This window comes from Jaculus jaculus, chromosome 5 (genome assembly GCF_020740685.1).
Source record: "Jaculus jaculus isolate mJacJac1 chromosome 5, mJacJac1.mat.Y.cur, whole genome shotgun sequence".
NCBI lineage: Eukaryota > Metazoa > Chordata > Mammalia > Rodentia > Dipodidae > Jaculus > Jaculus jaculus.
Window position 1 is genome coordinate 56,037,543 of NC_059106.1, and position 24,465 is coordinate 56,062,007.

At 45.1% G+C, this 24,465-nt stretch overlaps 1 non-coding gene across 1 annotated transcript; it reads right to left on the reverse strand.

Moving 5' to 3' along the window:
- Positions 1–9,091: 9,091 nt before the first annotated feature.
- LOC123461144 lies at positions 9,092–9,198 on the reverse strand. The gene has a single exon (XR_006637462.1). It is a non-coding gene; the product is annotated as a U6 spliceosomal RNA (small nuclear RNA).
- Between the last annotated feature and the right edge of the window lie 15,267 nt (positions 9,199–24,465).

Sequence of the window (24,465 nt, forward strand, 5' to 3'; positions counted from 1 at the left end):
CAACAGCACACCTCCTCCAGCAAGGCTCCACCTCCCAAATTTCTATCAGCTGGGAACCAAGCATTAAAAACATATGAATTTGGGCTGGAGAGATGGCTTAGCAGTTAAGCACTTTCCTGTGAAGCCTAAGGACTCCAGTTCGAGGCTCCATTCCCTAGGACCCACGTAACCCAGATGCACAAGGTGGCACATGCATCTGGAGTTCGTTTACAGTGGCTGAAGACCCTGGTGTGCACGTTCTCTCTATACCTATCTGTCTCTTTCTCTTTCTATCTGTCTGTTGCTCTCAAATAAATAAATAAATAATAAACAAAAAATATTTTTAAAAAAACATGAATTTATGTGGACACCTAGTTCACACCACTACATTCTGCCACTGCCCCCCATAAACTGATGACCATCCATGATATAAATAGATACATTGAAAGCTACACAGTGTGTTCAAGGTCATATTGAATTACATGAGACTCTCAAAAAAAAAAAAAAAAAAAGCCAGGGCTGGAGAGAGGGCTTTGGGGTTAAAGGCACTTACTTGAAAAGGCTGAAGGCCAGGGTTCAATTCCCCAGTACCCATGTAAAGCCAGGAGCACAAAGTGGTACATGAGTCTAGAGCTCTTTTGAAGTGGCAAGAGGCCCTAGTGTACCCATTTTCTCTGTCTCTCCCTCTCCCTCTTTGTCACTCTCCCTTTCTGCAATAAAATATCTAAAAATATCAATATTTCCTATATGAACAGAGGTTGTTAATAAAGTAGCTTAAAGAATTAAAAAGAGGGCTGGAGAGATGGCTTAGCAGTTGAGGTGCTTGACTGCAGAGCCTAGGGACCCACGTGTGACTCTCCAGGTCCCACATAAGCTGGATGCACAAGGTGACGTAAGTGCATAAGGTTGCACATGCACACAAAATGGCACACACATCTGGAGTTCCATCACAGTGGCTAGAGGCTCTTGAGCACCGATCCTCTCCCTCTCTCCCTCTCTCTCTTTCTCTTGCCCCCTCTCATAAAAGAAATTAAAAAGATAAAAAGAAAAGAAAGGTTTGGACTTGAGTTTATAAGTCTCCTTGACACTGCCCTGCTAGACCTTGTGCAAAGTTATAGTGCCCATCAGTTCCTCCTGGGCCTCAGTTTCCCTGTGTGTATGATGTGAGAGTTGGTTTTCACCTTTCTACATTCCCTTACCACCATCTGTGATTTCCCCAAGGTTTTGTGCCTAGTAATGTGTGGAGCACACTGTTGCACAGCCTGGAGTCTGTGGCCTGTCCTCACATCAGGATAGGTGGGACACAGAGCCAGCTTCATGGACACACCATGACTCCACATTCAGAACACTTCTAGAGGTCACAAGCACCACACTGGTACCCCAGGCTTGCCCTTCCCTCTGCAGCCTAAAGAGTTCTAGCCCTTGTTCCCCTCGGTGCCTCCAGGGATCCTCTGCTCTCCACTGCCCACGCAACCACCATGCTGCCTACCTGGTTGTAGGTGCAGTTTTTGTGTTTTCTGCACTGGAAGACGGTGGTGGTCTTCGCTATCTGCTACTCCCGCCCAGGGCTACCTCCACTCCCTGAACTAACCACTGGTCATTTCCCGGAGAGAAAAAGCTAGGTGGGGTGTTTCGTGCCTTTATTCCCAGTACTCAGGGGCTGAAGTAGGAGGATCACCATGGGTTAGACATCACTCTGGAATACAGAGTAAGTTCCAGGTCAGCCTGGGCTAGAGTAAGACCCTGCTACCAAAACACATACACAAAACAAACAAACAACAGCCAGGTGTGATGGTGCAAGCTTTTAATCCCAGCTCTGGGGGGACTGAGGTAGGAGGATCACTCTAAGTTAGAGGCCAGCCTGGGGCTGCAGAGTGAGTGGGCTGGAGAGATGGCTCAGTGGATAAAGGTGCTTTCCTGCAAAGCCTGTTGGCCAGGGTTTGATTCTCCAGTACCACATAAAGCCCGATGCACAAAATGGCACATATGTCTAGGGCTCATTTGCAGTGGCAAGAGGCTGTGTGAGCCTCTCTCTAGCTCTTGCTCTCTCATTATCATAAATAAATAAATAAAATGTAAAAAAAAATTAAACAAACTAAAAGAAAGAAATAAAGGAAAAAGAAAGGGAGGCTAGAGAGATAGCTCAGTAGTTAAAGATACTTACTTGCAAAGCCTGCAGGCCCAGAGTTCAATTTCTCAGTGACCACATAAAGCCAGAGAGGCCTTCTTTTGCAGCAGCAAGAGATCCTGGAGCACTCATACACACACATGCAAAGAAATTTTAAAAATGAAAAAAAAGGAAATGAGGAAGGAAGAATGAAAGAAGAAAGAAAAAAGAAAAAGAAGAAAGAAGGAAGGAAAGAAGGAAGGAAGAAAGAAAGAAAGAAAGAAAGAAAGAAAGAAAGAAAGAAAGGAAGGAAGGAAGGAAGGAAGGAAGAAGGAAAGGAAGGAAGGAAGAAGGGAGGGAGGGAGGGAGGGAGGAAGAGGAAACAAGTAAGCAAGGTGGGCATAGCACTCCAGAGGCACAGGTAGGAGGATCACTGTGAGTTAGAGGACAGCCTGTAAATGCAAAGTGAGTTCCAGGTCAGTCTGGCCTGGACTAGAGTGAGACCCTACCTCAAAAAGAAAGAAAGAAAGAGAGAGAGGGAGTGGTGGAGGGAAGGAAGGAAGGAAGGAAGGAAGGAAGGAAGGAAGGAAGGAAGGAAGGAAGGAAGGAAAGAAGGAAGGAAGGGGAAGAGAAGGGAAGGGAAGGGAAGGGAAGGGAAGGTAAGGGAAGGGAGGAGAAGGGAAGGGACGGGAAGGGAAGGAAAGGAAGGGAAGTTAAGGGAAGGGAAGGGAAGGGAAGGGAAGGAAAGGAAAGGAAAGGAAAGGAAAGGAAAGGAAAGGAAAGGAAAGGAAAGGAAAGGAAAGGAAAGGAAAGGAAAGGAAAGGAAAGGAAAGGAAAGGAAAGGAAAGGAAAGGAAAGGAAAGGAAAGGAAAATAAACTCTGCCCCTCTGGGCTGGAGAACCCCAGCATTCCAACCCACTCTGGTTTCTATGCCAACTTGAAACCCTTGGTCCTGCCCCACCTGGGAAAGGCTATCCCCAAGGAGAGCACACTTTACCCCTGGCTGGAAGTTCAAACCTGGAGGCACTGGCTGGACAAGGTCATATGTGCGGGTCCAGGAGAGCAGCAGACCAACAGTCTGCCCCAGGAATTAGCACCCTGGGGACATTCCTTCAGGCCAGTGCTCACCCTGTCTGCCAGGACCTTGGCCTGACCTGAACCTTCCGGGATGAGCTGATCTGCCTGCTGCCCACCTGGCCTCCATGTCGCTCACCCATCCACTCTGGGCCTCGACCCAGTGCCCATTTCAGCTGTGATCGTTGCTCAGCCACATCCACTTGTGAGAACCTTGGCTCCTGAATCTAAAACTGGCTAGCCACCCTCGCCCAGCAGGCTCTCCAGCTCCCTTGCCCAGAGGGATGACTGCTCACTGCAGACATGCATCACAGACCGCTGCTCTGGGAGCTCCCGCCTCAGCTCCTCCTGGAGACCACCTAAGACCCAGGGTCAGCGTCATCTAGGTCCTTCTGGTCTCTGTCTGTCCCTGGCCACTGCACTCCCCTCAAGCCTCTGCCAGAGGAGGGCAGAGAGGGAACACTCAGATGGGGGCAGTGCCGGTGACTGGTTGGTTTCAGGGACAAAATGTCTGAGGTTCATTTGAAAGGAAATATGATGAGAAAGAGAGAGAGAGAGAGAGAGAGAGAGAGAGAGAGAGAGAGAGAGAGAGAGAGGGAGGGGGAGAGGGGGAGAGAGAGAGGAAGGGGGAAAAGGAGAGGGAGAGGGAGAGGGGGAAGGAAATAGAGAAAAGAGGGAAAGAAGAGAAATGGAAGAAGGGAGGGAGGACACATCAAGGCTTTTTGTCATTGCAAAGACCTCTAGATACATCTGGATTTATGTGCCTAAGACCTCCAGATACATCTGAATTTATGTGCCTAAGACCTCCAGATACATATGGATTTATGTGGCCACTGGGGAACTGAACCTGGGTCATCAAGCTTAGCAAGCAGGCATCTTTTTTGTTGTTGTTTAAAGTAATTTTTAAAATTAAAATTTTTTAAAATTTTTTGTTCATTTTTTATTTATTTATTTGAGAGCGACAGACACAGAGAGAAAGACAGAGGGAGAAAGAGAGAATGGGCGCGCCAGGGCTTCCAGCCACTGCAAACGAATTCCAGATGCGTGCGCCCCCTTGTGCATCTGGCTAACGTGGGACCTGGGGAACCGAGCCTCGAACCGGGGTCCTTAGGCTTCAGAGGCAAGCGCTTAACCGCTAAGCCATCTCTCCAGCCCAAATTTAAATTTTTTAAAATTCATTTTTTTATTGACAACTTCCATAATTGTAAACAATATCTCATGGTAATTCCCTCCCTCCCCCAACCTTTCCCTTTAAAACTCAACTCTCCATCATATCCCTTCCCTCTCTCAATCAGTCTTTTATTCTGATGTCATGATCTTTTCTTCCTATTGTGAGGGTCTTGTGTAGGTAGTGTCAAGCACTGTGAGATCCAGAATATCTTGAAATTCCCATTCATACTTTCTCTTTGTTGGACTGTATTAGATCTCCCACCTGGTCTTCTAGTTTAGATATTTTGTCCTCTCCTTCAACCATTGTACTGGTGAGATTTTCTAGAGTTGTTTTTTTTTTTTTTTTATTTCATTGACTGTGTTCTTTATTGTTAATAATTCTGACTGACTTTTCTTTATTATTTCTTATGTCTTTTATTTATGTCTTATATTGACCTCCTTATTTCATTAAATTGGTTTCCTGTGTCTTCTTTCATTTCTTTGAACATATTTGTAATTATTCTTTTGAAATCTTTCTCAGGCATTCCTTCTAAATCAGTCTCACTGCAGATCATTTCTGATGCATTAATACTTTTTGGTGGATTTATATTATCTTGATTTTTTGTGTTTCTTATGCTATAATGTACATATTTTTGCATCTTGAATTAATTTAATACTTGGATTTTCTAATTAGCTGCAGTATTATTAGATGTATCAATCAATCTGATGTTGTATATCTTCAGGGTAGGAGCTTAAGGTGCTAGGTGTGGTTCTTAACACTCTCAGAGTATCTACAAAAGCGACCCTAGGTGTTGGGTTTGCCTACTATGAGAGTATCCAAATAGACTGAGTGGAACAAAATATAGGAAGATTCTAAAATTTAACTAAACAATGTATATATTCAATGAAAAACAGCACAGAGTATTTATGCAAGAATAGGTATTATGACAACCAGATCCTCTAACAAAGTCACAGTCCCTTAGGATGTGTGTTGCCCCACACCCTTAATCCTGTCAACTAGGAGACCCTTCCCTAATGAACAACAGAAGAGGAAACAAAGCCACTATAAATCAGGAAGCAACAAATGACAAGCCCAAAATATAGCTTATTTAAGAATGGCAAATCCGACCATCCATTAGATTTAACATACGATTTCTCCTGATGTGGAAGGTGCAATTACCACTTCTGATTCAAGCCTATATATCAGGCTTATTTGGCGGGTGCTGACCTGGTATAACCCCAGTTACCTTTTGGGATGGTTTTGGTTTCAATTATGCTGCGCTCCTGATGGGGTCCCTCTTTGCTGCACTGTGGGCTCAGGTAGGCTGGCTGGGTCACTGGATCGCTGCTCTGGTCACCTGGGCCAGGTATTGTGTAGGTGATCTCCTTTTCCCAGGTCTTGGGTGCTTTCAGGGGCTTGTGCTGGCAGTGGGGGAGGAGAGGCTGTGGATGGTGGCTGAAGTTCTCCCACTGGTCCTCTTCCTCAGGAGCCGCTCCTCCCTTCTTCCCTGCCATCCTCCCTTCATGTTTCTTTAGTTTGCGAGCAGGCAGGTGTGAGTGGAGAATCCCTTCACCTGCCTTTCCTGCAGCTCAGTCAGGGCCTGGCAGCTGTGTCTACGTGGATCTGGTTCCGCCACTGCTGTAGCCACTTCTGTGGGCTCTAGATGATCTGGATCTCTCCTACTTCTCTGCTGCAGGTGATAATTTCTTATACTCCTCACTTTTTAGTAGAAGAGTGTATTTTGCTGGGTTTATTTTTGGCTTTTTCTCTCCTAGGCTGCTAAAGTCATTTTTAAATTTGTTTATTTATTTAGAGCAACAGAGAGACAGAGAAAGAGGCAAAGAGAGAGAGAGAATTGGCACATCAGGGCCTCCAGCCACTGCAGATGAACTCCAGATACATGTGCCACATTGTACATCTGGCTTATGTGGGTACTGGGGTATCATAGGCTTCACCGGCAAGTGCTTAACCACTAAGCCATCTCTCCAGCTCTGTTGTTTTGTTTTTATGAGGCAGCACCTCATTCTATCCCAAGATGACCTGGAACTAACTATACTACCCAGGCTGGAATGAATATTTGGTGAGCCTCCTACCTCAACTCCCAAGTGCTGGGATTAAAGCATGAGCCACTGTGTCGTGCTTTAAACTTTGTTGTTTTTTGCTTCTTTGGTTTGAGATTGAGTCTCATGTATCCTAGGCTAGCCTCATACTCTCTATATAGCAGAGGATGATGACAGACATTTATTTCTTTTAGTTTGGGGGTATGGAGCATGGGAGGGTGCGGTTCAAGGTAGAATCTCACTCTACCTGAACTCACTCTGTAGTCCCACACTGGGTTTGAACTCACAGTGATCCTCCTACCTCTGCCTACTGCGTGATGGGAAAAAGGCAAGTGCCACCACACCTGGCCTCCTTTAGTATTTTTAATGTACTTATTTATTTGTGTGTGTGAGAGAGAGGGGCGGAGACTGTGTATTCCATGGTGCTCATGGAGGTCAGAGCACAACTTTCTGGTCAGTTTTCGACTTCCCACCTTAAAGAAGAGGCAGTTTTCTGTGGATCTTGCTCTATTGTTCTTTTTCTTTTTTAATTTTAATTTTTTTATTGACAACTTCCATAATTGTAAACAATATCCTATGGTAATTCCCTCCCTCCCCCTATTTTCCCCTTTGAAACTCCATTCTCCATCATATCCCCTCCTCCTCCCAATCAGTCTCTCTTTTATTTTGATGTCATCATCTTTTCCTCCTATTATGATGGTCTTGTGTAGGTAGGTCATTTTGTGTCTGCAGGAACATATTGTAAGGAGTACTACCCTTCCTTTGGCTCTTACATTCTTTCCACCAACTCTTCCTCAATGGACCCTGAGCCTTGGAAGGTGTGATAGAGATATTTCAGTGTTGAGCATTCCTCTGTCCCTTCTTCTCAGCACCATGGCGCCTTCTGAGTCATCCCAAGGTCACTGCCATCTGAAAAGAGAAGCTTCTCTAACCAAAAATGAGAGTAACATTAGTATATGGGTATGAACATTAAGAGAAGTGCTTACTGGGCAGTTTGATAAGCATAGTATATACATTTAGCCAGATAGAAGCAGACGTTACACCTCTAGGGCTCATGACTACCCCTGTTGTAGGTTTTCAGTATCAGGGATGTATTCCCTCCCATGGAGTGGGCCTCCAGTCAAATTACAGGGCAGTTGATTTCCCCCATAACAGATGTGCCACTATTGTACCTGTTGATTCATTTGGCCTGGTTGGCCAAATATAAGGCTTGCAGTGTCCACTGCTAGATCTTTACTGGTGATTTCTCTCCCTCCCATTGAACTGCAATGCAGTGTGGCTTCTTCCAGCTTTCTGTAAGCTGGTCTACATGGAGGAGGTTTTTAGCTCAGCTCCAGCAGGGTTGATCAGTGGCCTTGCAGCCCAAGTATATGGAGTCTTCAGCATTAGGATCTTGCCATCTATTCCTGGTGGGAAACCAAGGGCCTTGGCAATGGCCCGTAATGTTTTGGGGGCATCAGGGACCTCCTTGGTCAACAACTCACTGGAAAGTATCCCATCCCTGGCACTGAAAATTTTCTAGTAACAATATATGGCTTCTGGGTGTTCCATTGTCCAAAAAAGAAGGTTTCCATATGACTTATTTATATCCTCTTAGATTTTGATTAGCCCTCCCTCCACCTTTCCTTTACTCAATCTCTTCCCCTGACCTCACTTAGGCCTTTTCACACAAATTAATCTGTTCTTCTACTTACATATATATAATACCATCCTATTAAGTCCCCCTCCCTCCCTTTCTATTCTCTTTATTTTTAAAATATTTTTTATAATCAACAACTTCCATGATTGTAAACAATATCCCATGGTAATTCCTTCCCTTCCCCCACTTTGCTCTTTGAACCTCCACTCTCCATTGTATCTCCTAGATATGTGAATAGAGTGGCAAAAAATATGGTTGAGAAAGTATCTCTAAGGTAGTGAGATGAGTCCTTAGGATATATGCCTAGGAGTGCTATAGCTGGGTCATACGGTAGATCTATTTTTAGCTGTCTCACGAACCTCCACACTGATTTCTGTAATCGCTGGATTAGATTGCATTCCCACCAGCCGTGTAGAAGGGTTCCTCTTTTTTAGCATACTCACCAGCATTTATGGTCATTTGTTTTCATGATGGTTGTCAATCTGACAGAAGTGAGGTGGAATCTCAATGTAGTTTTGATCTGCATTTCCCTGATGACTAGGGATGCAGAACACTTTTTAGATGTTTATATGCCTTCTGTATTTCTTCTTTTGAGAACTCTCTATTTAGTTCCATAGGCCTCCCCCACCCTTTATTTTTTGGTTTTTCGAGGTAGGGTCTCTCTCTAGCCCAGGCTGAACTAGAATTCACTATGGAGTCTCAGGGTGACCTCAAACTCATGGTGATCCTCCTACCTCTGCCTCCCGAGTGCTGGGATTAAAGGTGTGCGCCTCCACGGCCGGCCCATAGCCCATTTTTTAATTGGGTTGTTTGATTTCTTATTATTTAATTTTTTGAGTCCTTTGTATATCCTAGATATTAATCCTCTATCAGATGTATAGCTGGCAAAAATTTTGTCCCATTCTGTAGTTTGGGTTCAGGCCATTTTCTTTCACCCAAAGCCAAAGTCTCAGGCCATTTCTCTGATCCCCAGCGAAGAGCTGCAGTTGCCTATCAAATTGACCATGCTACCCAAATGAACAACCAAACCACTCTGCACCTGTGTGTGTGTGTTAAATAGTTTATTTTAAAGGCTCTCAATAAAAAATATAGAACGTTTCATGATTTTGCATGTCATCCTTGCTCAGGGGCCATCCTAATTTTCTGTGTGTTGTTCCAATTTCTGCATATGTGTTGCCGAAGGAAGCACTGTGTTTTATTTTTTGTTTTTTGAGGTAGGGTCTCGCTCTAGCCCAGGATGACCTGGAATTCACGATATAGTCTTAGGGTGGCCTCTGCCACCTGAGTGCTGGGTGGGCGTGCACCCCAACAAGAAGCCCTCTCTGCCTCTTTCTGTTTCTCTTTCAAATAAGTAAACTAATTAATTTAAAAAAATGATTCTAAGAAGTAACTGCAACAAGAAATCATTGAGCTTTGAGTAACTTGTCTTGCCTAGTTTTCTGGTTTTGTGTTTGTCTTTTTTTTTTTTAATTTTTATTAACATTTTCCAAGGTTATAAAAAATTTTTTTAAACAATTATTTATTAGAGACAAAGAGAGAGGAGAGAGAGAGAGAGAGAGAGAGAGAGAGAGAGAGAGAGAGAGAGAGGGAGGGAGGGAGAAAGAGAATTGGCACACTAGGGACTCCAGCCACTGCAAATGAACTCCAGATGCATGTGCCACCATGGGCATTTGGTTTACATGGGATCTGGAGAACTGAACCTGGGTCCTTAGGCTTCATAGGCAAGCACCTTAACTGCTAAGCCATCTCTCCAGCCCCTTGTTTTTGTCTTTTGAGACAGGGTCTCATTGTAACTCAGGATGGTCTCAAACTTGCTATGTAATTGAGAATGACCTTGAACTTCTGATCATTCTGCCTGGAAAGGTGTGTACCACCATGCCCAGTTTCTACAGTGTTAAGGGTCAAACCCAGTTCTTTTTTTTTTTTTTTTTTTTTTTTTTTTTTTTTTTTTGGTTTTTCGAGGTAGGGTTTCATTCTAGCCCAGGCTGACCTGGAATTCATTATGGAGTCTCAGGGTGGCCTCGAACTCACAGCGATCCTCTTACCTCTGCCTCCCAAGTGCTGGGATTAAAGGAGTGCGCCACCACGCCCGGCCAAACCCAGTTCTTGATGCATTCCCAAACTCTTTAAATACATATAATTTTTCTTTAAACATATTTAATAGGAGATCTCCCTTCCCATTCTCCTATGAAATTCCTTCACATGGAAAATACTCTGAGAAGGTCTGGTCAGTTTCTTCTTCTGCCCTGAACAGATGAAGAAGGTGAGGTTTTCGGGCTAGAGAGATGGCTTAGCGGTTAAGAGTTTGCCTGTGAAGCCTAAGGACCCCGGTTAGAGGCTCGATTCTCCAGGACCCATGTTAGCCAGATACACAAGGGGACACATGCATCTGGAATTCGTCTGCAGTGGCTGGAAGCCCTGGTGCGCCCATTCTCTCTCTCTCTCTGCCTCTTTCTCTGTCTGTCGCTCTCAAATAAATAAATAAAAATAAACCAAAAAATGAAAAAAAAAGAAGAAGAAGGTGAGGTTTACAAAGGGTACAGGCCCTTGCTTAAGACTCCTGGCAGGGTCGGGGCTGAAGCAAGGCCTCCCCTTTCACAGTTTTTCTAGTTTTCAGTCTGTTGTGGTGGTGCATGCCTGTAATTCCAGCACTCAGGAGGCTAAGACAAGAAGCTTATAAATTTGAGGCCAACCTACAGCCTAGGCTACACAGTGAGACTTTGTCTCAGAAAAACACAAACTACACTCAAACCAAACCAAAGGATATACCTACTATTATAATAAGAGATACTTTAGGGCTGGAGAGATGGCTTAGCGGTTAAGGTGCTTGCCCAAAAAGCCAAAGGACCCAGGTTCAACTCCCTAAGATCCACATAAACCAGATGCACAATGTGGCGCATGCATCTGGAGTTCATTTGCAGCACCTGGAGGCCCTGGTGCACCCATTCTCTCTCTATCTGCCTTTTTCTTTCTCCCCGCTCTCTCAAATAAATAAATAAAAATAAGCCAGGCATGATGGTGCATGCTGTTAATCCTAGCACTCGGGATGCAGAGGCAGGAGGATCACCATGAGTTTGAGGCCACCCTGAGACTACATAGTGAAATCCAGGTCAGCCTGAGCTAGAGTGAGACTTTACCTCTAAAAAAGAAAACTAAAACAATCAACAACAAGAAAACCCACAAGATAAACAAAAATAAATCAATATTTTTTTAATTTTTGTAAATCAATTTTTTAAGCAAAAGAGATACTTTAAGGCTGAAGGATGGCTCAGCAGTTAAGGCACTTGCCTGCAAAGCCCAAGTGCTCAGGTTCGAGTCCCCAGTACCCATACAAAGCCAGATGCACCAGGTGGCACATATGCCTGGAGTTCATTTGCAATGGCTAGAAGCCCTGACATGCCCATTCTGTTTCTCTGCTTCCTTATTTATCTCTCTCTCTCAAATAAATAAATAAAAATAAAATATGTTAGGGCTGGAGGGATGGCTTGGTGGTTAAGGCATTTGTCTGCAAAGCCAAAGGACCCAGGTTCAATTCCCTAGTACCCACATTAGCCAAATATACAAGGGGTTGCATGCGTTTGGAGTTTGTCTGCAGTGGCTGGAGGCCCTGGCATGTCCATTCTCTCACTCTCTCTCCCTCTTTCTCTCTCAAATAAATAAAAAGAAAATATTTTAAAAAATAAAATATTTAAAAAAAAAAAAGAGAAACACCAGGCGTGGAGGTGCATGCCTTTAATCCCAGCACTCGGGAAGCAGAGGAAGAACTGCACGTTCAAGGCTGCCCTAAGACTATATAGTGAATTGCAGGTTAACCTGGGCTAGAGGGAGACCCTACCTCAAAAAACTAAAACCAAACCAAACCAAAACAAAAAGAAATGTGATACTTTAAAGAAGTTTTACAATCCTGAGTGGTGACTGTGCTGGGGACTCAGCTAGGCTTGCTGTCACCCTGTTCACCAGAGCAGCCAGCGAATGTGGAAGAATCCACAGATGGACGAGCGCATAGCCAAATGTGGTCGGTGCATGCAAGAGGACATTCCTCAGTCATAAAAAGAATGGAATGCTTGGGGGCCAGAGAGATGACTCAGCACGTAAAGTGATGGCCTGCAAAGCCTAATGACCCAGGTTCAATACCAGTGCCCACATAAAGCCAGATGCAGTGGTACATGCACCTGGAATTCATTTGCAGCAGCTTCAGATCCTGGAATAGCCATTCTCTCTCTCTCTCTTTCTCCACTCAATCTCTGCTTGCAAATAAATAAATAAAAATTTCAGGGGTTAAAAAAAAAGTTAGGGGTAGAGAAATGGCTTAGTAAAGCCAAAGAACCCAAGCTCAATTTGCCAGGACCCACATAAGCTAGATGCACAAGCTGGTGCATGCATCTGGAGTTCGTCTGCAGCAGCTAGAAGCCCTGACATGCCCATTCTCTCTGTCTCTCTCAAATAAATAAATAAAACTTATATATGTATATTGGTTTTTCAAGGTAGGGTCTCACTCTAGCCCAGGCTGAACTGCAATTCACTATGTAGTCTCAGGGTGGCCTCCAACACTCGGCAATCCTCCTACCTCTGCCTCCCAAGTTCTGGGATTAAAGGTGTGTGCCACCACACCCGGCTAAAAAATATTTTTATATATTTAAATTTTTTATTTTATTTTTAAAAATTTTTTAAATCATTTTTATTTATTTATTTGAGACAGAAGGATGAAGGGAGAGAGAGAGACAGAGAGAGAATGGGCACACCAGAGCCTCCAGCCACTGCAAACGAACTCCAGATGCATGTGCCATAATATGCATCTGGCTAATGTGGGACTTGGAGAATTGAACTTGGGTTGTTTGGCTTTGCAAGCAAATGCCTTAACCATTAAGCCATCCCTCCAGCCCTTAAAAAATATTTTTAAAGGAAAAATTTTTTTTTCTTGAGTCAGGGTCTGTTTTAGTTACCTTTGCATTGCTGGGAGAAAACACTGGACCAAAAGCAGCTTGTGGGAGGAAAGAGTTTACTTGGTTTAGTCTCAAGGGGAAGCCTCGTGATGTCAAGGGAAGGGTGGGAGTGCGGAGGCTGGACCTCACCTCTGCAACAGCAGGTGCCAAACAGCAGCAGTAGAGTCAGATGACCAAACACTGGCAAGCTGGGGCAATAAACCTCAAGGTCCAGCCCAGCAACACCCCTCTTCCTGCAAGGCTCCACCTCCCAGATTGCCACCAGGGAGGGGGTTGGGGAAGGTGAGAGGGGGTTGGATTTCTGATTCAAGCCATCATAGGGTCTCATGGAGTCATGCTGTCCTTGATCTCACTACACAGCCAAAGATTCCTGAGGCATCACCCCCATGAAGATATTCACTAAATATCAATTATTTTAAAACAAATTAGCTATCATTGTATATTTCAGGTTTCTTGGCTACTTTTATTTATTTGATTTGGATTTTTTTTTTTTTGAGGTAGGGTCTCACTCTAGTCCAGGCTGACCTGGAACTCATTATGTAGTCTCAGGGTGGCCTCGAACTCACGGTGATCCTCCTACCTCTGCCTCTCCAGTGCTGGGATTAAAGGCATGAGCCACCATGCCTGACTTTATTTATTTACTTGAGAGAGAGGCAGGGAGAGAGAGAGAAAGAGAGAAAGGGACATGCCAGAGCCTCTAGCCACTACAAATGAACTCCACATGCATGTGCCATCATGTGCATCTGCCTTATGTGATAATTGAGGAATTGAATCTTGGTCCTTCACAGGCTTCACAGGCCTTAACTGCTAAACCATCTCTCCTCTTTTTTTTTTTTTTTCTGAGGTAGGGTCTCACTCTGACTCAGGCTGACCTGGAATTCACTAGGTAGTCTCAGGGTGGCCACAAACTCACAAGGATCCTCTTACCTCTGCCTCCTGAGTGATGGGATTAAAGGTGCATGCCACCATGCCCAGCTTTCTTGGCTACATTAAAAAATATATATTATTTATTTATTTATTTGAGAGAGAGAAACAGAGAAAGAGGCAGATAGAAAGAGAATGGGCACACCAGGGCCTCTTGCCAGCCACTGCAAACAAACTCCAGACACATGCATCTGGCTTACATGGGTTCTGGGGAATCAAACCTGGGTCCTTTGGCTTCACAGGTAAGCACTTTAACTGCTAAGCTATCTTTCCAGCCGATTGATTACATTTTTTTTTTTCAGTGTTGTAGATCAAGCCCAGTGCTCATACATGCTAGGCAAAGACTGTTTTGTTTTGTTTTTCAAGGTAGGGTCTCATTCTAACCAAGGCTGTAGTGAAATTCCCTGTGTAGTCTCAGGCTGGCCTCAAATCATGGTGATCCTCCTTCCTCTGACTCCTGTGTCCTGGAATTAAAAGCACATGCCACCGGACATGGTTCCTCTTTTTTTGTGAGAGAAAATGGGTGTGACAGGGCCTCTAGCCACTGCAAACAAACTTCAGATGCATTCACCACCTTGCACATCTGTCTTTATTTGGGTATTGAGGAATCAAACTCAAGTCCTTAGGTTTTGCAGGCAAGCACCTTAACCTGTGAGCCATTACTCTAGACCATGTGTGTGTATATATATATATGTCTTTTTCATTGACAACTTCCATATTTGTAAACAATAACCCATGGTAATTCCCACCCTCCCCCCACCTTTCCCTTTGAAATTCCATTCTCCATCATATCCCCTCCTCCTCTCAATCAGTCTCTCTTTTACTTTGATGTCATCATCTTTTCCTCCTATTATGATGGTCTTATATAGGTAGAGTCAGGCACTATGAGGTCATGGATATTCAGGCCATTTTGTGTCTGGAGGAGCACATTGTAAGGAGTCCTACCCTTCCTTTGGCTCTTACATTCTTTCCACCAACTCTTCCACAGTGGACCTTGAGCCATGGAAGGTGTGATTGAGATATTTCAGTGCTGAGCACTCTTCTTTTCAGCACCATGGTACCTTCTGAGTCATCCCAAGGTCACTGCCATCTGAAAAGAGAAGGATCTCTAACCAAAAGTGAGAGTAGCATTAATATATGGGTATAAACATTAAGAGAAGTGCTTTCTGGGCAGTTTGGTGAGCATAGTAGCCAGATAGCACCAGATGTTACACCCCTAGGGCTCATGACTACCCCTGTTGTAGGTTTTCAGTATCAGGGATGTATTCCCTCCCATGGAGTGGGCCTCCAGTCAAATTAGAGGGCAGCTGATTTCCCCCATAACAGATGTGCCATTATTGCACCTGTTGGCTCATTTGGCCTGGCATTTTTTTTTAAACAATGCACTTTGTTTTAAACATTCTTAAAACATATTTTTATTTATTTTTTTTTAATTTATGTTTTTATTTGAGAGTGTGACAGACAGAGAAAGAGGCAGAGAGAGAGAGAATGGGCACGCCAGGGCCTCCAGCCTAGGCAAAAGAACTCCAGATGCATGTGCCCCCTTGTGCATTTGGCTAACATGGGTCCTGGAGAATTAAGCCTCAAACTGGGGTCCTTAGGCTTCACAGGCAAGTGGTTAACTGCTAAGCCATCTCTCCAGCCCTGTTTTAAACATGTTATTTATCTATTATTTGAGACAGAGAGAGGGGGAGAGAGAGAGAATGCAGGCTCTCCAGCGACTGCAAACAAACTCCAGATGCATGCTCCAACATGTGCATCTAGCTTACGTGGGACCTGAAGAATTGAACCTGGTTCCTTAGGCTTCGCAGGCATATGCCTTAACCACTAAGCCATCTCTCCAACCCTTTATTTATTTTAATTAATTGATTTGTTTGGTGAAGGGGAGAGTGGTGCATGTACCACAGTGCATATGTGGAGGCCAGAGGACAACTTTTCAGTCATTCTTAGCTTTCCACCTCTTTTGAGTCAGGGCATCTCACTGTTGTTCACAGCTCTATTCATGAGAGTCCAGGAAATTCTTGTCTCTGCCTCCTTTCTCACTATAGGCACCCTGGAATAACAGAAGCTCACCACAGCTTCTGGCTTCTACATGTGGCCTGAGGATACCAACTAGGAAACTCGGAGTTCATGTCAAGAATGTTACCACTGAGGCATATCTCCAGCCCCAAGCACTCTTTTTTTTTTTTTAATTTAAATTTTGTTTTATTTATTTATTTGCAAGCGGTGGGGGTGGGGAAATAGACAGAGAGAATGGGTGCACCAGGGCCTCTAGCCACTGCAAATGAACTCCAGATACATATGCCACCTTGTGCATCTGGCTTACATGGGTACTGGGGAATTGAACCTGAGTCCTTTGGCTTTGCAGTCAAGTGCCTTAACTGCTAAGCCATCTCTCCAGCCCCCCTTTATTTTCTCAATTTTTATTAACATTTTCCATGATTATAAAAAATATCCTATGGTAATATCTTCCCTCCCCCTTCCCACTTTCTCCTTTGAAATTCCATTCTCCATCATATCCCCTCCCCACCTCAATCAGTCTCTCTTTTATTTTGATGTCATGATCTTTTTCTCCTCTTATGATGGTCTTGTGTAGGTAGTGTCAGGCTCGGTGAGGTCATGGATATGCAAGCCATTTTGTGCCTGGAGGAGCGAGCATGTTGTAAGGAGTCCTACCCTTCCTTTGGCTCTTACAGTCTTTCTGCCACCTCTTCCGCATTAGACCCTAAGCCTTGGAAGGTGTGATTGAGATGTTACTTGGTACTCCAGTCACTTCTTTCCAGCACTATGATACCTTCTGAGTCATCCCAAGGTCACTGCCATCTGAAAAGAGAAGATTCTCTGCCCAAAATGAGAGTAGCATTAATATAAGGGTATAAATATTAAGAGACGTGCTTACTGTCCAGCCCCCTTTTTTAAAATGAATTTGAGGGCTGGAGAGATGGCTTGGTGGTTGAGTGCTTGCCTGTGAAGCCTAAGGACCCTGGTTCAAGGCTCAATTCCCCAGGACCCACATTAGCCAGATGCACAAGGGGGCACATGCATCTGGAGTTCGTTTGCAGTGGCTGGAGGCCCTGGCATGCCCATTCTTAAATGATCGCTCTCTCTCTCTGCCTCTTTCTCTGTCTGTCACTCTCAAATAAATAAATAAAGATAAACAAACAAAAAAATTAAAATGAATTTGAGAGAGAGAAAGAGAGAGGGAGAGAGAGAGAATGGGCACACCAGGGCCTTCAGCCACTGCAAATGAACTCTGGACATATGCCCTTGTGTATCTGGCTTGTGTGGGTCCTGAGAAGTTGAACATGGGTCCTTTGGCTTGCAGACAAGCACCTTAAGTGCTAAACCATCTCTCTAGCCTCCAGCACTCTTTTAATAATAATAATAATAATAATAATAATTATTATTATTATTATTATTATTATTATATTCATCTGAGCAAAAAAGAGGAGGGGAGAGAGAGAGAATGGACACAGCAGAGCCTCTTGCCACTGCAGATGAACTCCAGACACATGCACCATCTTGTGCATCTGGCTCACATGTGGGTCCTTGACAATTGAACCTGGGTCCTTTGGCTTTGCAGGCAAGCACCTTAATTACTAAGCCATTTGGAGCAGACCCCCCCCCATACTCTAATTTTGTAAGTATTAATCCATTTGAAAGTCAGCTATCTCCTTTTCTTCAGGCTGAAAAATAAGATTAATTGGCAATTTTCTTTATGTTTATTCTATTACAAGAAAATAATAAAGAAAAATTAACAACATATTGATACAAACAACCACTACCAACAAAAAACAGGTTGAGACTCAAACATCAGCTATCACTGGTCCCTTGTGGTCCTCCTGAAGAGAGGCCAGCAGTGCAGTGATGCGAACTGGCCAGCATCCGTGGCCAATGACCGTGGTGCCATGCTGTACCACATGGTTTAAGAAAAGTGAAATCGGTCACAGGTCGTGTTAGAATGCAATGTGGTCCAAAATGCTCAGCAAGGGAAGAAAGGAGGAGCCAGCCCGGGAGGGGCAGAACAACACATTCTTGTCAGGAACCCATGGAAAGTACAGAAATGTTGAGGGGCTCAGGGCTGGAAAAGAGGGCAAAGGAGCTTGTGGTGGAGAGGGCTTGTAGAGAAAGGGCCACCAAGCCTGTTGATCCTAGAGACCTGCTGAGGATGGTGACAACAAAAGACCACTCAGGGTGCATTTGGTGCTCATTCATCTTGGTAGCCCTGGGAGTCAGGCATTCTTAGCTGTGTGTCATAGATGAGTGAGCGCAGCTTTGGAGAGGGGAAGCAATAAGTGCCTACCGCCTCATCCGTCCACTCTTCCCTCCTACTCTCAGGAACACACCAGAGTGTGCCAGGGAATTCCTCTGCCTCTACTCAAGAAAAAAAGAAAAAGTAAAAGAAAGAAGACAGACAGACAGAAAGAAAGAAAGAAGAGAAAGAAAGAAAGAAGGAAAGAAAGAAAGGAAGGAAGGAAGGAAGGAAGAAGCTTATCAGAGACTAAGAAATTAGGATCAAGGCCTGGGGAGATGTCTCAAGGGTTCAAGACACTTGCTTGCAAAGCCTCACAGCCTGGGTTCAATCCCTTAACTGCCCATGGAAAGCCAAACAGGCATCAGTTTGCAGCAGCAAGAGATTCTGGTGGGAACATGCTTGCGTGTGCACATGCACACACAAACACACATGCTATAATTAAAAATAGGACTGGAGAACCTGGTGTGGTGGTGCACACCTTTAATACCAGCACTTGGGAGGTGGAGGTAGGAGAATTGCCATGAGTGTGAGGCCACTGAGACCACATAGTGAATTCCAGGACAGCCTGGGCTATAGTGAAATCCTACCTGGAAAAAAAAAATAGGACTGGGAAGATGGCTCAGAGGTTAAGGTGATTGCCTGCAAAGACTAACAACCTGGGTTTAATTTCCCCAGGACCCACATGAAGCCAGAAGCACAGAGTTGCACATGCATCTAGAGTTTGTTTGCAGCAGATAAAAGCCATGGTTCACCCATTTTCTCACTCTCTCTTCTATCTCTCTCTGCTTGCAAATAAATAAATATTTTAAAAACAGGGCTGGAGAGTTGGCTTAGCTGTTAAGGCATTTGCCTGTGAAGCCAAAGGACCCAGGTTCAATTCCCCAGGGCCCATGTAAGCCAGATGCACAAGGTGGCACATGCATCTGGAATTTGTTTACAGGGGCTGAAGGCCCTGGTGTGCCCATTCTCTCTCTGCCTTTTTCTATTTCTCTCTCAAATAATTAAATTTTAAAAAAAAAAGATTAAAGAGGGGCTGGAGAGATTGGTTAGGGGTTAAGGTGTTTGCCTGCAAAGCTAAAGGATATTGGTTCAACTCCCCAGGACCCACATATGCCAGATGCACAAGGGGGTGCATACATCTAGAGCTTATTTGCAGTGGCTGGAGGCCCTGGCACATCCATTCTATCTCTCTCTCTCAAATAAATATATATAGAATACCTCCACTGAGGTGGGATTGGAAAATGGAATGTGAAAGGAATGGGATGATCACTCCGTACCATGCACGTGTTTCCTGTTACCTAAGGAATGGGATGATCCCTCTGTGCAATGTGCCATGACCTCCCTGCATCTCTTTATTTCTAAATATCTTTGTGATCACATAGCATAGAATGTTTCTTGCCTCAGTTCCACCTATGTGACCTATGTAACTTCTTGTAATAGGTTCCCCACCCTGCTTAACAGTATATAATTTTGTGGTTTAACCCCCAATACCATTTTACTCTAAACATCATGTGGTTATTTCCAATAAAAGCTGACACTGTGAACAGCTCAGGGCTGCATCTTGCGATCCCGAACTCAGGGATGCGGACCTGTGCACCAGCTTTCCTCTTTTTCTCTCTTTTTACCCAATAAAACTTTGCCTCACATTCTGAGAGTCAATGGTCTTACTTGTGTGACACCAGACCCCATAACAGGATGTTCTTTAAAAATCCAAGCTCTTAGGCTGGGTGTGGTGGTGCACACCTTTAATTCCCGCACTGGAGAGGCAGAGGTAGGAAGATTGCTGCGAGTTCAAGGCCAGCCTGAGACTACATAGTGAATTCCAGGTCATCCTGGGCTAGAGCGAGACCCTACCTTGAAAAACCAACAACAACAACAAAAGGGCGGGAGCGTTGGCTTAGCAGTTAAGGCACTTGTCTGTGAAGCCTAAGGACCCATGTTTGACAGTCCAGATCCCACGTAAACCAGACGCACAAGGTGACACAAGTGTGCAAGGCTGCACATGCACACAAGGTGGCACATGTGTCTGGAGTTCGATTACAGGGGCTGAGGCCTGCGCCAATTCTCTCTGTCTCTTGCATTAAAAAATAAAAATAAAAAAATCCAAGCTCCAGGGCTGGGAAGATGGTTCCGTGGGCAAGAGTACTTCCTGCTCAAGCTTGAAGGCCTGAGACTACCCATGTAATCAACTGTGTATGGCCATGAACTTTGTAACCCCATCTTGTGGAGAGCAGAACCTCAGAATCACAGGAGCGCATGAAAACAGCAAGTTCTGGAATCAATGAGAAACTCCCAGTCAAGGAAACACACGGATGAAGGGGGACACCAAAGCTCTCTCTGTTTTCCACACGTGTGCACACAAGACACCTATGCATCTGCACATACCTGTGCATACACCACACATATACACATGTGAAAGAAAAGGGAAAAGAACAAAAGAACAGAATTCAAGATCTAGAGGTGGGTGAGGCAGTCCATGCCTGTGATCCAAGCACTCAGGAGGGCGAGGCAGGAAGATGATGGGTCTATGAGTTCATATGTGAAACCTTGTCTCACATCATATCTAACCCCAAGGCAATCCAGGCTCCAGAGCCAAACTCAAAACCCAGGACGTGGGCCAAGTGTGGTGGCACACACCTTTAATCTCAGCACTCAGGAGGCTGAGGTAGGAGGATTGCCATGAGTTTGAGGCCAGCCTGATACTACAGAGTGAATTCCAAGTCAGCCTGAGTTAGAGTGAGACCCTACCTTAGGGGAAAGAAAAAAAGCCTCAGTACACCCATATTTTAGTTACATGACCTTGAGTGACTTCCTTAACCTTCCCGTGTTGCATTTTTCTCATGTGGAAAATGGGAATAATGCTAGCCCCCATCATATGACATTGTTGAAATGGCCAAGGGAATTTCAGTGTTAGATAATTTACAGTGATTACCAGATTGCATAAGTGTTATTGGCCATACATTATACATTTATAGAGAATTTATGCATGTCGGGGACAGTGCTAGATACTGTATCTCACCATTTGGTCCCCACAATGACTTTGGATAGCAAAAATATTCCCATCCCATAGTCTGTAGAGTAAGTCGCATTCGGTAGAACTGACTTGTCCAAGGTCGTCCATCCAACTCCCAAGAGGTCAAGTCAGACCAGGAAAGTGTCTGTCTTCCCACTTCTGTCTCCCTGTCGCTCAAAAAGTTATGCATAGGCCTCTGACCCAAGCAAGCAGCGGCTGCTTGGAACATTCCCTGTTCCTCACGCCCCACCCCACCTTCCTGGCAGGACACCAGACCCCAGGCCGCCAGCTTGCCCAGGAGCTGCCAGGCTGGCTGGGTTTTGTATGTGTTGGGTGGGGGGGGTTTGCATTTCAGGCTACCTTGCCCATTCGCTTCCAGTGCTTCCTTTGGGAAACTGCAGAGGGCCTCAGCTGCAGGGGGCGGGGCTGTCTGTACCCACACCTTCCTTCCGCTCAGGGATCTGCAAGCCCAGCCCCAGCTCCAGAGCATCCCGCCCCAGGTCTGGGCGGAGGCACCAGGAGGCTCTGTTCGCTGCTCCTGCGCGCCACCTCCAGGGCATTTTGGTGACTGCACCGCCAGGCACGCAGGAGCAGCGGGGCAGGCAGCCCAGGTTAAGGGGACTGATACAAGTGCAGTTCATTCAGATACCATGGTGCCCTTCGGTTTCTTGGTCCCCAGAGGACTATGCACACTCCCAAAGCCACACCTTTCTCTCCTGTCTATTTCCTTCGGTTCCCAGCTCTAATTCTCCCTCTCCTGAAGCATCCACTCACTGCTCAGTCCCCAGCGAGCATCCTATCCTTCCTGTTCCCACTGTGTGGTATAACCAGCCACCCTCTCAAAGAAGGCATGTTGGCCCCGTGTGGTGGCACACGCCTTTAATCTCAGCATTTGGGAGGCACAGGTAGGAGGATCATTGTAAGTTCGAGGCAACCCCAAGACTGCATAGAGAATTCCAGGTCAGCTTGAACTAGAATGAGACCCTACCTTGAAAAACAAACAAAAATTGCAGCAGCTGCAGCAGCAGGTGGCACGTTGGTGTGTGGCACTATTGATATAGGATATTGGGGTTCAGGAGGGGTCTCCCGAATTTATGAACCTCAAGTTTGGATTCTGTCCTACCTTTGACAAAAAATTGTTAAAGACAGACTCAAAAAAAGGATGAATTATGAATTATTAAGTTTAGGGGGAAATCACAAATCATGGGGGCTACTTAAGGGGGGTTGGGATCTAGGAAGGAAGGCATGGGGAGTAGGAAACACACTGTCATCTGTTAGAGACAGGTCTGAAAAATCCTCAGCCCTTCCCTCACTTTTTCCCACACTTGCTGCACCTCAACCGATGAACAGACATCCTGCTTGGCAGTTGCAGAACTGAGATCCATGAACCATGACTTCCCCGAACAATCGCAGAATGGTCCTGGCCTAGGGTCAAGAAGAGTCTGTAACCTCCCACCACCTGCTTCCTCCTATACCTCGCTAGATTTTACGTGTTTAGGCCTTGTGCAAGAAGATTCTGTACTTTCCCATCCACTCCTCCTTTTACCCCTCCCCTATTCAAAATCAACTTTAAAAGATGAGCCTTCTGGCTAAATAAACGACTCTCGACAAGCATCTGTTTGCCTGAGTCCATTCCCCTTTCTCGCCCGTTTTCTTTTACAGGCTGAGGTCCTCCTGGTGCCCCCACGAATAACTTAGGTCCCGCAGGAGGGGGCAGTCATCTGGAAAACACTGCATAGTTTATAAGGTTCCCTTTAAGAAAAATTGAGGTTTTTAAGGGAAAACTGGAGTAGAGCCACAAGCACACGGAGGCTAGAACTGAGGCACTTGTGTGAGATTTAGAAGGAACACACATGGCATCTGTTGTGTGCTTTTCCATGGAGGGAAGTAAAGAGGGTCAACGGTGAGGCTCAAGGGAAAATAAGAGGGAAAATACCAAAGCAGAGACCAATAAATTCAGAGGAGAAAAGAGTAATGAAGCAAGTTATACTCATGGTTACCCAAGAGTAAGGAAATTACCCAGGCAGCGGGCCTGGAGGTAGTGAAAGCACCCACGTGGTAGAGCTGGGACCTGAGCGAAATATGCCCTTGGGAGATTAGGAGACCAAAGGAAGATCATGCATGTAACCAAAGTGAGAAGTGATCCCAAACCATAAAGCCAAGGCAAGGAGAAGAGTTCTTGCAGACCAAGAAACAGCTTTATATTCTCCCCCTACTCACCTAGGCTACATGTATTCTTGTGGCCAAGTGAAGAGAGGGAGGAAGGCAGAGCAGAGCCAGAAAAACAGAACCAAGGAGTGTAGAGTGGGCGGAGCAAGTGGCAGGAAAAAGACAGCAACCTTTATAGGCCAGGGGAAGACTGGATTGGTTTGTAGAATTGGAGGGTGGATCCTAGAGCCAGCCCATCCAGCTAGCACGCTAGACTGTGGACAGCAAGGGTGCTATAGATTAGTCTCCATCAGACATCAGTTCCACTTAAAATTATATATATATATATGTTTTTAATTTAGAGAGAGAGAGAGAGAAAATTGGCATGCCAGGGCCTCACAAACTGAAATTGAAATCCAGTTGCTTGCACCACCTAGTGGACATGTGTGACCTTGTGCTTGCCTCACCTTTGTGTGTCTGGTTTATGTGGGGTCTGGAGAGTTGAACATAGCTCCTTAGGCTTCACAAGTAAGTGCCTTAACTGCTAAACCATCTTTCTAGACCTGGATTCGTTCATTCGTTCCTTTCTTTTCCTGGTTTTTCAAGGTAGAGTCTCACTCTAGCTCAGGCTGACCTAGCATTTACTATGTAGTCTCAGGGTGGCCTCAAACTCATGGCAATCCTTCTATCTCTGCCTCCTGAGTGCTGGGATTAAAGGTGTGCACCATCTTGCCTGGCAGTTTCTTTTCTTTTTAAATATTTTTATTTATTTATTTGAAAGAGAGAAAATGGGCATGTCAGGGCCTTCAGCTGCTGCAAATAAACTCCAGATGTATATGCCACCTTGTGCATCTGGGTTTATGTAGGTCCTGGGGTATCAAACCTGAGTCCTTTAGATTTGCAGGCATGAGCCTTAACTGCAGAGCCATCTCTCCAGCCCGTGATCTGGGCTTCTGAGTGCAAGTTACTCATGGAAATGTACAGTAGCATACCTGGCACTGAGGCAGTAGTCCAAATGGAAGCCTGCCCCTTCATTCCCATTCTTATTGGGCTCTATGCCCTTCCAGGGGTGCCCTTATGATCTCGTGTGGCAGTCCAATGTGCAGCTCCAGGTTCTGCCTATGTCCTCCATCCCTCAGGGTACACAGGCAGACTGATGTAACATCAAGGGAA